This window comes from Gossypium arboreum, chromosome 7, assembly GCF_025698485.1.
Source record: "Gossypium arboreum isolate Shixiya-1 chromosome 7, ASM2569848v2, whole genome shotgun sequence".
Classification (NCBI taxonomy): Eukaryota; Viridiplantae; Streptophyta; class Magnoliopsida; order Malvales; family Malvaceae; genus Gossypium; species Gossypium arboreum.
Window position 1 is genome coordinate 100,284,752 of NC_069076.1, and position 12,311 is coordinate 100,297,062.

The window sequence follows — 12,311 nt, forward strand, 5'->3', positions numbered from 1 at the left end:
ATTAGGCATTCATGAATAAATATAACCAAAAACTTAAGTCATAATGAATTTAAAACAATATTAGAAGGCCTAAATGCACTACTGTTAGCTAGGTATTGATACTTGGGACCAAAGTACTGATGCTTAGACCAATTTTCAACTAATTTTGGGCTCAAAGTCTCGGAGTACTGATCCTCTAGAGGAAGTACTGATACTTGAGTGCAAGTAACAATAATAAGGTGCCTTGTACCAATACAAGCCTCCTGTTTCAAAATTTTAGCTGCTCGCTTTGAATGTACTAGAACCAAGAGTCTGAGTATCGATACTCAACCAAGAGGTAACAATACATGGGTATGAGATATTGATACTCAACCCAAAAATGCAGTCAAGCAAAAACTAGTCATCCAATCGTGCTCCGAAATGTTGATCAATATCTGTTAACATTGGTCAAACCCAATAAATTATTTTTTATATATTTATTTTAAATTTTAAGAATTTTTATATTATATATTCTTAACCTATTGAATTATTTTAAAATATATTTTAAATTATTAATCCAAAAATATAAAAATTGAAATATAATTCTGGTATTAAAATCTTTTCAGAATCCACTTGAAGCAAAATAATCGACATTAGGAGGGAGAATTACTAGAGTCCAGTTTCCTCCCTTTATGGACTTGATCTATATCCATACCCTTTTCCCCAAAAGGCAGGCCGAATCTATGTTGTTGAAAGAATTTCCTCTTCTAATATATTAGGTGAAATTCTCCTATTAGTACTTTGTGTAAGTTGTAAATTTAGTATCGGTATTTTAGTTTGGCCCTTTTCAATATTTATATTTTTAGAATTTGAAAATTTTAGTCCTAATCAAATGGTAACGATTAAATTCATTAAGTTAAGTTCTGTTATTTTCAAAATTTGATATGTCAAACATATTATCGCATATATAATACTAGTCAACTCATTGTTTCCACTACTCACAAAAAAAATCAATTAATAGATTTAACAACTATTGTTTGCATTAAGTTTGAAATTTTGAAAAAAAATATAGCGACTAATAATGATCCTATCGGAAAACATGGACAAATCTATAACTTTACGCATGATACAAGACTAACAACATAATTTAACCAAATACATTTAATTGCTACCATTTAATCAAGATTAAAATTTCAAAATTCGAAAAATACAAAAACTAAAATTGATCAAATTAAAACAACCTACACAATTTAATAATTCCAAAACCCAAATTCTTAGGTATCTAAATTCATTCACATGTAAGCTTTACTACAGTAACAGATGTAATGTAAACTGTGGTCTCTCTCTTATATATAAAATTCCATCATTTCTAATTTCTCTTTTTGTCCTCTTCCATGACTTGCATGCATCCAAGGAATCCCAATGATTTTCCTTGTAATGGCTAAAGAAATGTGCAAGAAAATATGTTGAAATACATATATATATAAGGTATTCTTTATATTAATTTTACGGTCGGTAAAAATTAATTTTTTTGGGTCTTTGATTACTTTTCTCAACAATGTTATTTATAGGATTTAAATATAAGTACTTTTCCTGAAAATACAATATGCCTTATCATTATATCAAACACTTGTTGATTTCTTACTCATATATTTAACTAGCTATTTGATATCTATTCCAAAATGGTATTATATTAAATCCAATAAAAGTAGTTTATAGGATTAATTACCAAAAGCCTACCTATAATTCGTACACTTCTATGGAAGACATAAATCCTTTTGTCATAGTCAAATAGAAACCACGAGGCGTAACATAGTGGTTGCTCACCTCGTCTCCTAATTATGTAGTTGAGGCTTTAATCTCCGTTCTAAGAAAGGAGCACATTTCATGGCAGATAATTTTCATATTTAGAGTTGTTTTAGTACAATTTTTATACAGTTTTAGGAGGTAATTTTAGCATTTAGATTAGTTTGTACTGTATTTTAGAGTTTCTTTGTTAATTATGTTTTGTTTGATTTTTATCATTCTTAGAGTTAGTTCAGATTTACTTGTTATTTCCTCTTTACATTACAAGTTTCAAATGAAGAATGGAAGGTTTGGAGCATAGAGTAAAAAGTAGTGAAGAGATGCCTTCCACTCTACTAGATTTTAGTATGGTGGAGAACAATCTTCAATTCAGAATTTTTAAACAGCAAGCAATTCGCTCTATCGCAATTTTGTGTCCAACGGAATGGAAAAATTAAAACCATAAAAATAAGGGATAACATAATTTAACAAGCGAAGGGGAGTTTTTAAAATTGGGGTGATGTAATTTAACAAGTGCACTTGTCTAACTAATTTTTATACACCAATGGTCAGTTGTTTACTTTTTCGAAAAACACTCTCAATGAGAGAGCTAATCATTATTATCGGTGATGGATAATATGATCTTCACAAATAATAATCTCATATCAAGCTCTTACAAATTGTAGCATTAAGATAGTTTAGAAGCGATCCCAAAGTAATGCAATAAGACAAATCAATGAGCAATTTTGATCTAACTAAATCTCTTTACGTTCAATCAAACACAGACTCAACTATTGGCCATTTAAAATATTAGATCAAAAACTATGAACATACTACTGTGAAAACATAGACTCAGTTATTGACCAGTTAAAATATTAGAGGGTTTTATCTAAATACCATCCTCAGACTGAACAAGACTTGTCCTAAATCGTAAAACGTATTAAAACACCTTGTATATATAAATCATTACTAGGATGTTTTAGGGCTTGCTTTCAACCTATCATCCTAAAAAACTAACAATCGAAATTTCACTCACCAAAGTTTCCTAAGATCACCCCATTGTTGCCTGTTCAAATCAGCAAACAGCACAAGCAAGAGTCTAGTCTTTGATCTTTATCATCACCAAACATGTAGGGTTTTGCATACTGGCTCGTAGTCCCTAATGAATATGATTATTTTGCTTTATGACTATCATCATTCTTCATTCATATTGTCGAAACCATTTTTTTATTTCGTTTTAAAAATGATGGATCGACTTTTTGGAAAGCGAAAATGGAGTCGCCACCAATCTTTTTTGTTTAGGTGTGATCGGATCACCTAGAAATTTGGGTTGTTTTAATAAAACATTTTGGTTTATTAAAACAATAATTTTGGTCTACGAAAATATGAGAAAAATAGGCTCGGGAGTCGGTTACGTATGAGGAAGGATTAGCACCCTCATTACGCCCAAAATTGGTACCAAATTGATTAAATACTGTCCTTTGGTCTAAAATTAAAAATGTTTTTGAAATGTGGTTCTTGTTAATAACATTTGAATAACCCGAGTCCATTGCCAAAAATCTTCTTGTTTCGACGTTCAAAATTTGTAATTGAAAATAACAAAAGGGTGCCCAACTATTTGGTCTAACGAAAAATTGATACCCGAAGAGTAGAGGCACGATTCCTCAATTTCAAACATTGACCATTGCCTCGGCTTGGAAGATACGAGTGAAATTCCGGAGAGATATTCGATTATTTTGAGCAAATAGGAAATTGCAACCCAGCACGATAGGGTACTATTCCCCGAACTGCTAAATACCGAACATTTCCTTTATAAGTTTTTTTTAGAAAACATGAATGAAATTCTAAAGAGACATTCGATTATTTTGAGCAAGCGAGAATTGCAACCCAACACGTTAGGGCACGATTTCATGAATTGCTAAATATCGAACATCTCTTTCGTTTTAATAAAATTTTTAAAAGACATGAGTGGAACAGAAGGAATATTCGATTGTTTGAACAAGCAGAAATTGCAACCCAAAGACGATAGGTACGATTTCTGAATTGCCAAACATCTAATATTGCCTTTACTTGCGAAAAATCTTATTTCGAGGTAACAAAATATCATATCCGATGAGTTAGGACACAACTATTTCCGAATTTCCAAACACGAAACATTGCCTTGATTTGTGAAGTTTCAAATACAATTGCAAAAAAAATGAGTCAATATACTTGTTTGATTATTTAGAGATAAAAACAATTGACGTTGAGAAAAAAGTTGGAATTAAAAAAACATGATGCAATAAAGAGCATACAAGCTTAGTATTGAGCAAGAAATAAAAATTTGGAACAATAACATTACATGAATAATCAAGAATGATACAAAACATGAAGGAACAAATATAAAAATACAAATGTTAATAATTATAAGCTAATGATTTAAAAGCCAACTTAAAAGAAGTTCTAAGCAAATTACTCAAATAAAATATCAAGTTTTAAAATAAAATGAACAATAGGGAAGAAAGGAAATTTTAAAAGAACACTACTATAAAAGTAATCCAAAGACTTTAAAACAAATAATGGATATAAAACTTTTAAAATAAATAGAAAAATATAAATAAGTAATAAATTAAATAATATCATACGAATGAATTTTAAAATAAATGCCATAAAATAATTTACATGGAAATTTGAGATGCATCAAATATATATATATATATATATATATATATAATACATGAATGAAGTTTCAAAAGATTTAGCAATATGCAAAGTGATATATGTACAACATTTAAGTAAATAATATATGAAATTAATAAATGTAATATAATATATATATATATGTATGTATATATATATAAAAGAGATAATGATAATATGCGAAAGTATTTGAAAAGAAAAGAAAAAAAATATACACATAAAAAAAACAACGAAATCATCAAAACAATACAATATTATATGCTAAAATAATATGCCCTTATTTCTTAAGGAAAAAAAAACTTCATTGTAAGCACAACAAAACCAAAGGGATAATTTATAAACAAAACTAATCATTTAAACAAAATTGTGGGCCGAAATAAAACACGCACAAATGCTCGGGGATCAAAATTGAAAATGACCCAAATCACCAAAAACACTGCCTAGGCGCGGACCAAACTGAAACAGCGTGCAAATTTTTGGAGAAAAATGAAAGAAACATAATAGGTACAAATTAAAGGTAACACAAAATAGGAAGGACTGGCCGCGGAAATTACCCATTTAAGGGGAACATGCGCAGAACCAACTGTCCATGCGCAGGCCATCTTTTTCCTTTCCCCAAAAGCAATTAAAATTAAAGAACAGTGACCCCTTTTTAAAAAAAAAAAAAACTTTTAGAACACCCAAATCCCTTTTTAAAAAAAAAACTTTTTTTTTCTTAAAACATTCACCCCTTTTATTCATTCGGCAGAAATAAAGAGAGCAGCCCCTTCTCCTCAACTTCTTTTCTCTGCTAGGTTTTCTACGTTCCCCCTTTTGAACTGTCACCAAATCATCGTGAACCCGCCGTGGCTTCCATTGTAAACGGTGGTTCAAAGCTTCATAGAACCGGGTTTTTGGCACTTTTAAAGGGAGATTCAATGGTGAGGCCTCTCTATACCGAAGAAAACAAAGGAGAAATAATCCCCCACCTTCTCCTTGCGTTGATTCTAACGAAGGAAAAGAAAACTCCGGCGACGCAACCCCGGGGTGGATCCGGTAAGACTCTCTTCTCCTCTCTTTTTTTTTTTTTTTTTATGCCCACTTTCGTTTAATAGATTTGTAAACAAAAATAAAAAAGAAATAAAAAAAGAAACTAAAGAACAAAATGAAAACCAAGAGAATACGATCGGAAATCCACCTTTTCTTTGTGTTTTTTTCTTTTATTTCTGAAATCCTCCGTACAAGAATGGGGATCCCCTCTTTTATGATTTCTTTCGGCTTCTATTTTTAGCCGAAAAAAATAAGATAGAATCCAAAATCCCCCCCATTTTCTTCCTGATTTTCGAATGGCTTTCTTATAGCCATCCCTTTTTTACAAATTTTATTATTATTTATTGCTGTCTTTTCTCCTTTTTCTCTTTTGCAGGTGCAAGTGGAGCAAGTGGAGGTGTGGGTGGTGACAGACTTTGGTGGCTAATTTTTTTTTAGTTTTTTTTTTTGTGTTTGGGTTGGGCAAGTGTAATGGGATTAGGTTGGGCCAAAATTAAGTTTGGGCTTGTAACTGGGTAATAGGTTAGGTTTAATTCGGGTTTGATTTTATTGGGCCCCGGACAAAATTTGGGCCTTACACATATAATATGCAAAGTCAAGTCATTATCTACTGGTCATGGTTGAATGATAAATTCTATTTAAAATGGGCCATTATTGGTGGTTTCATTGAACGGTGTGGCCCATCATAGATTGCAACAAAATATAGTTAGACTAAGGTGCTTGCCTTTTGAAAATGAATATATATCAAATACTCATATCAAATGAGTAAATATACTGATCTGGTATGTCAAAATATAAGGTAAAACATTTTCAGGAAACTATATTAAGAAGAGTTAATTTCAATGGTGAATTTTAGCATTAATTTTTGAAGGAGTTAAATAAAAATTTTAAAAACTTGGGAGGAGGCAAAGCCCCCTAAGCCTAATGGTTGTTTGTTTTGTTTTTTTTATTATTACTTTTCTTCCATATATAAAATGATTGAAAAACAGTATTATTAAGATACAATGTTTTTATCTCAAATGTAATAATTTTATGTTACAAACTTGAATACAAATTATTCTAAATCTTAATGGATTGAGAGAAACTCAAAAGAAAGAAATAATGTTTTGTAATACTATATTTCACTCTAATTTTAATATGAAATATTTATTTGTTGTGGGTCAATAAATACATAATTGCCTCCTCTTAAAAGTTACGACTTTGCATGTTAGAAAAATTCATGAATTTCGGCTAAAAAAACCAAAAAACTTTCTACTAAATTTGGAAGTCAACTTACCATTAGATGCAACTTTTTAAAAAATCTTGAATGTTGTTGCATATGCGTATATAAATTACGTTAATACGACAATTGTGATTATTTGATAAATATATAAACATAAAATTTTACATTAAATTTGTTATGTACTTATGATCACCAACTCGAAAATTAAATAAGGCCTAAGTCGCCTACCTGCGACTCAACTAGGGCCCACCAGATGGATGAGTGCAAATCTTACAGTACGAAGTCGGCAAGGAGAGCTTGCAGTCTCACCTCGCATATATCCAAGGAATTCACATGTGGGGGCCACGATGTCTAACAGGCAGTCTAGAACAATACATGTGTCTAGCATGCATAAAGTCTACTAAGAACATCAATTTCATGAACAATAACTATGTATATAAATATTTAACTATCCTCTTTAATTAGACATGACGAAAAATTACTCAACAAATTATATACAACAACAAAAGGATGATTTTCAAGTTGAAATCAAGCTTTCAACTTGAAGAAGAGTTTATGAGCATTTTTAAACACTTTACTTTGGTTTGTAACTTGAATACAATATATATTTATTTCGTTTTTAGTATAATAATAATTTGAAATCAAATTATTTTTAAATTAATTACATATATCTGCTCTGTTGATGTTTCCAGTTATGAGCTAAATTTCTTATTAATTGATAAGGAATTAATGAGGATGTGTGTTGGTTTGATTGAAAATATTGTTGAAAAGCATGGTTAATGTGAAAATTTTTGACTTTTGTTGACTAAATCAATTGAATATAATTGTGTGAACTAAAGCCAACTAAGATGCATGGGTGTGCTAGTGGTTTTTTTTTTTCTCAAGAGAAACAACTAATAAATACATTTTAAATAATTATAAAGTAGAATGGATTTATTATAACACTAAGATAGATAAAGAATAAGAAATAATCTAGATTAAAATCCACACATGTACAATTACTTATGATGGAATTGAAAACACATGTATCGTTTATATTATCATATGTTAGCGGATTTAGGCACATAATATTCTTCTCAAGTAAATATAATTAATTATGGGTTTAGAAATTTAAGGATAATTTAGAAAATTTTAAAAGAATTTTTATTAAAATATGTCATAAGTCCCAATATTATTCACAAGTATGAAATTTAGTCTATAATTTTATTTATTGGAATTCAATCACTCTACTTCTTAAATTTCAAAATTCAAATTCAATTATTAGTACTATTAAATTTTTTGTTAAATTTGTTGGTATGACAGTTTAAAAAAAATGCTCACTTGGTAGCCTGTAGCTAAAAAAATTGTAACATCCCGAAATAGGGCCTAAACGGAACAGTGGTTGCGAAACCACAAATCCGAGGTAGAATGTAACGGCCTAATTTTCAGTGGTGTCAAAAATGGTGATTTGAGATCACTAAATCGGACAAATAAGATTGAACAAGATAGTAACTTAATATTTATGAGTCAAGTAAGAATTTAGAAGAATTTGTGAAATGGTGAAATTAGTGAATTAAAATAATTTATTAGGTCAGACGGGTCAAAAACGAGGTATCGAGACCTCGAATTTAAAATCGAGATATAAATATTTTATAAATATTTATGAAGTGTCATTGAGTTAGTATTAAAGTTTCATTAGAAAATTTTGATGTTTGGATAGCTAATTAATTAAAAGGACTAAATGAAAATAGCTCAAAATTTGTTAAATTGTGAGTAAATAACTTAAGTATTTAAAAGATGGATTTAAAGAGCAATTAGACCCAAAGGTTAATGGCTGGACGGTTTGGGTATGAAATAAGCAAGAAAACAATGTGAACAAGGGACAAAATTGGAATTAGCATAAAAGTTAATAGTTAAAAAAATGATGTAATTGAAAATCTAGACATTTCTTCATCTTTCTCAGCCAGAAACGCCGTAGCAGGTCTCCTATGCTGGTTTTTCATATTTTTGCACCATGTAAGTTCAATTTTACTATTTCTTAGTAATTTTATGTTTTGTGACTTTTACAATTAGGTCCAATCATCTAATTCATTAGTTTTTGATTTGGTGGGTGAAATTGGAAGTTACCCTGGCTGAGTAAGGGTAGTTTATGATGAATTATTATGAAATTGAAGTTCTAATTTCATATTAAGGTTGTTTTATTAAGTCATTTTGATAGAAAATGGTATTTAGGACCTAACTGTGAGCAAAATTGTGAATTAGATGTTGGTGTTGAAATTCAGAATATCAAAGGCTGTGAAATAGTTTATAATGATAAAATAAAAGTGTTAATTTAGAAAAAAATTAGTTCAATTGATGGGTGAATTGAGCAGAGACTAAATTGTAAAAACTGTAAATTTTGGGGTAAAAGTGCAATTTTGAATTTTGAACAGCATAAATTGTGAAGTGAAATAGAAATCAAATAAATGCCAATGAGTAGAAATATTTTATATTATAGATCAAGAATCCAAAGAAGAACGAGGAAAAGAAAAAGTAAAGGACTAAATTGTAAGGTTTAGTCACATTTTGTATCAAGGTAAGTTTACAGTAAATAAATGCAATATTCTTTTATTTTACATTATTATTGTCAATTTCAGCATTTATATATTATGTTATGAAAATATTTAAAGTCGAATTTAAGGTGAAGTGACAGAGGAAAAGTGTTAGAAAGCCCCGGTTGAACCCTAGGAATGTTAGGATATTAGGGTTGACAGGATAGAACAGAAATGAGCCATGTAAGTCCATATTAGAAATATGGCTTTGGAGACAGGATTGAGCCATGTAAGTCCATATTATATATGGCATTGGAGACAAGAATAATTCATGTAAGTCCATGTCAAAGACATGGCATTGGCAGGATATTGATAGACAGGAACGACCCTAGTATCCTTAGTATTCCGAGTGGTTCAACGGGTCAGGATACGAGTTAAATTACAGTGAATTAACAGCAAAGGAAAAGTAGATTATACTTATGAAAAAGGAAAGGTCAGGTAAGAAAGAAGGTAAGGAATAAAGAAGAAGATAGAAATTGAGAAGTAAAGAAATTTATGATGTTAGATGATATTATGCATAATTATCCATTATGTTGAATGTTGTGATTTATTTGCTTGTAAGCTTGCTAAGCCTAGTGCTTAATCTCTTTATTTTCTTCTTCTTATAGTACTTATCTAGTCACTCGGGAATCGAAGGAAATGTCGGAGGCCGATCACACTATCAAAGAAATAACTCGGTATAACTAGACGTTTTGTTTTGGGTATGGCATGTATAGAAACTTAGCTACTTTTGGTATAATATGAATAATGAATGATGTGTAAATACTTGCTAGTGATTAGCTAAGAAAATAGCTGATGATATACATGTTTATTAATATGTATGATTGAATGATGATTATCACATGAAAATTATGAAAATGTGAAAGTAACCTAAAAACAGATTCAAGTAACAGAAATGATGTAACTTTGAAAATCACTAAAATTGTAGAAACATAGTTTGAAGATGAATAATATATTAAATTAAAGCTTATTATGTATATTTTCTTATGGAATAAGAAAAACAGGTAAAAGTATTATATTTTATGATATATCTGAGTTTTAGTGAAACAGGGTCAGAGCAATTTCTGGATCCCCTGTTTCAACTTTGGAAATTCACCATAAATTGTAAAAACTAATTAGAAGGTATAATTTATATGTTTAGAATGCTTGTTGAATCTAGTTTTGAGAGAAACAAACGACTTAGTCATATGAATTTTGTACAGGAAGAAAAATGGTTCGTAGTAAGAAGAGGTCAGTGCAGTCGAGTTTTGAAACAGGGAAACTTTAACTAATAAACTGTACTAATTGGCTAAGTAAAAATTCTAGAAAAAATTAGTAGATATATATATGAGTCTAGTTTCATGAAAAATTTACGGATCTTAATTTCAAGTTTTGAAACTCGAGAAATGAATTTTTAAGTAACCATGACGCAGAAAAATAGTTTATTCCGAAAATTAAAATAAGTGATTTAGAGTTGTTTAAAAGGTAAGATAAGTTTAGTAACACCTCAAGCTTGACTCCGGTGATGGTTTCGGGCGTGGGGGCATTACAAAAATGATGTTATAATGAATTTGAATTTAACAAAATAATTTTAATATGTTAACAATTGGGCATAATTTTGAAACCTAAGAAAGTAGAGAAACTAAATTTCTAAAAATAAAAGCACATCGAATAAATTCCAAATTTACGAAGAGTACAATAACTTATAGCATATTTTAACCAATTTTTTTGAAAGTTTAACTATTACAAATACAATACATTCACAAGTACATTACAAATACAAATATATGTCTTAACTTGTATGGAACGATGGTTAAAATTTTTGTCAAACATTTGTTTGACAGAGGTTCGAACCATGTTACCCCATCCCTTACCCCCAGTATAGTATAAAAAAATATTATATAGAATTAAACTAGTACAAAGCATAACAGACAAAGAAAATAAAAGAATTAGACAAAACTAACACATAGTGGAGAGGATCAAGGTGGATGCGTAATGGATAATCACAGACAAGTTTCATAAAATTCTATTAATATGATTTAATTAAGTCTAAATAGACTTTTTATTATCTTGAAAGTACGTCCACTTAGAACAACATTCTCTTTTAAGCCCGGGCGATAAGATGCGCAAAATCATGGCCTTAATCAAGCCAAAGTCACATAACTCATTGTCCCTCAGCCTTTCTACTAATGTACAAACTCAATCTCCTAATCAAATTTGACTTCGGGTGAGTTTGGATGAGCGGTGCGTTTACCTGCGGTTAGTGTAAAAATAGCGGTGGCAGTTAGATTAGATACTATAACGATACTGTAGCGTGAGATAAAAAGTAAACTAAACGTACCGCACCGCCGCCCCAAACCCACCCTTCGTCTTTTCACTTTAAAGTGATACCAAAACTTTTCATAGTAGTAGGTGCATGATGTTTCTCTTTCACACACAAAATCAATACTTTCTTGTTTAAATAAAAAATTAAACAAATAATATTATTTAGTTAAAATATCTCATAAATTTTATATTTTTCATAAAGTTAGAATTTAATTTTATATTTTTATTTTAAGAATTTAAATTTTTACTTTTTATATTTTAAAGTTTAGGTCTAAGTGTTAATATTGTTATTTCTTTTAGTTAAATTTGTTGGTGTAACATTTTAAAATAAAATAAATATTTACTTGGTAGCAATGTAACTAAAAATGACGTTATAATGAACTTGGATTTAATAAAACAATTTGAACTATTGAACGAAACTTTAAAATATGAAAAGTAGAAAAACTAAATTCCCAAAAATAAAAATATAAAAATTAAAGTATAAATTTACAAAATTACATAGAATATTTTAATCTATTATTTGCCTCCAATGAATTGAAAATGAAGTTTTTTTTTTTATTTTACAGGTGTTAAAATTTATCTAACATCTTCATTTATTTATTTTTTACATGATCATACTCCAAATTATATTTAAGAGATTTAAATTTTTTACCAATAATTTATAAAAGGAATTATTTTTTTATTTTAAGTTGAACAATATTTCATATTTATAAGAACTCTAACGTTTAGCCCATTTGTCAAGGATGTTTATCCTTGCACCCATG

General features: G+C 29.4%; 2 long non-coding RNA genes across 2 annotated transcripts; both read left to right on the forward strand.

Annotated features, from left to right (window-relative positions):
- Positions 1-5,001: 5,001 nt before the first annotated feature.
- Positions 5,002-6,122, forward strand: LOC128295452 (uncharacterized). The gene is made up of 2 exons (XR_008285882.1): positions 5,002-5,457; positions 5,828-6,122. It is a non-coding gene; the product is annotated as an uncharacterized LOC128295452 (long non-coding RNA).
- A 2,377-nt stretch (positions 6,123-8,499) lies between these two features.
- LOC128295093 (uncharacterized) lies at positions 8,500-10,101 on the forward strand. Its single transcript, XR_008285403.1, has 2 exons — positions 8,500-8,668; positions 9,852-10,101. It is a non-coding gene; the product is annotated as an uncharacterized LOC128295093 (long non-coding RNA).
- The last annotated feature ends 2,210 nt before the right edge of the window (positions 10,102-12,311 follow it).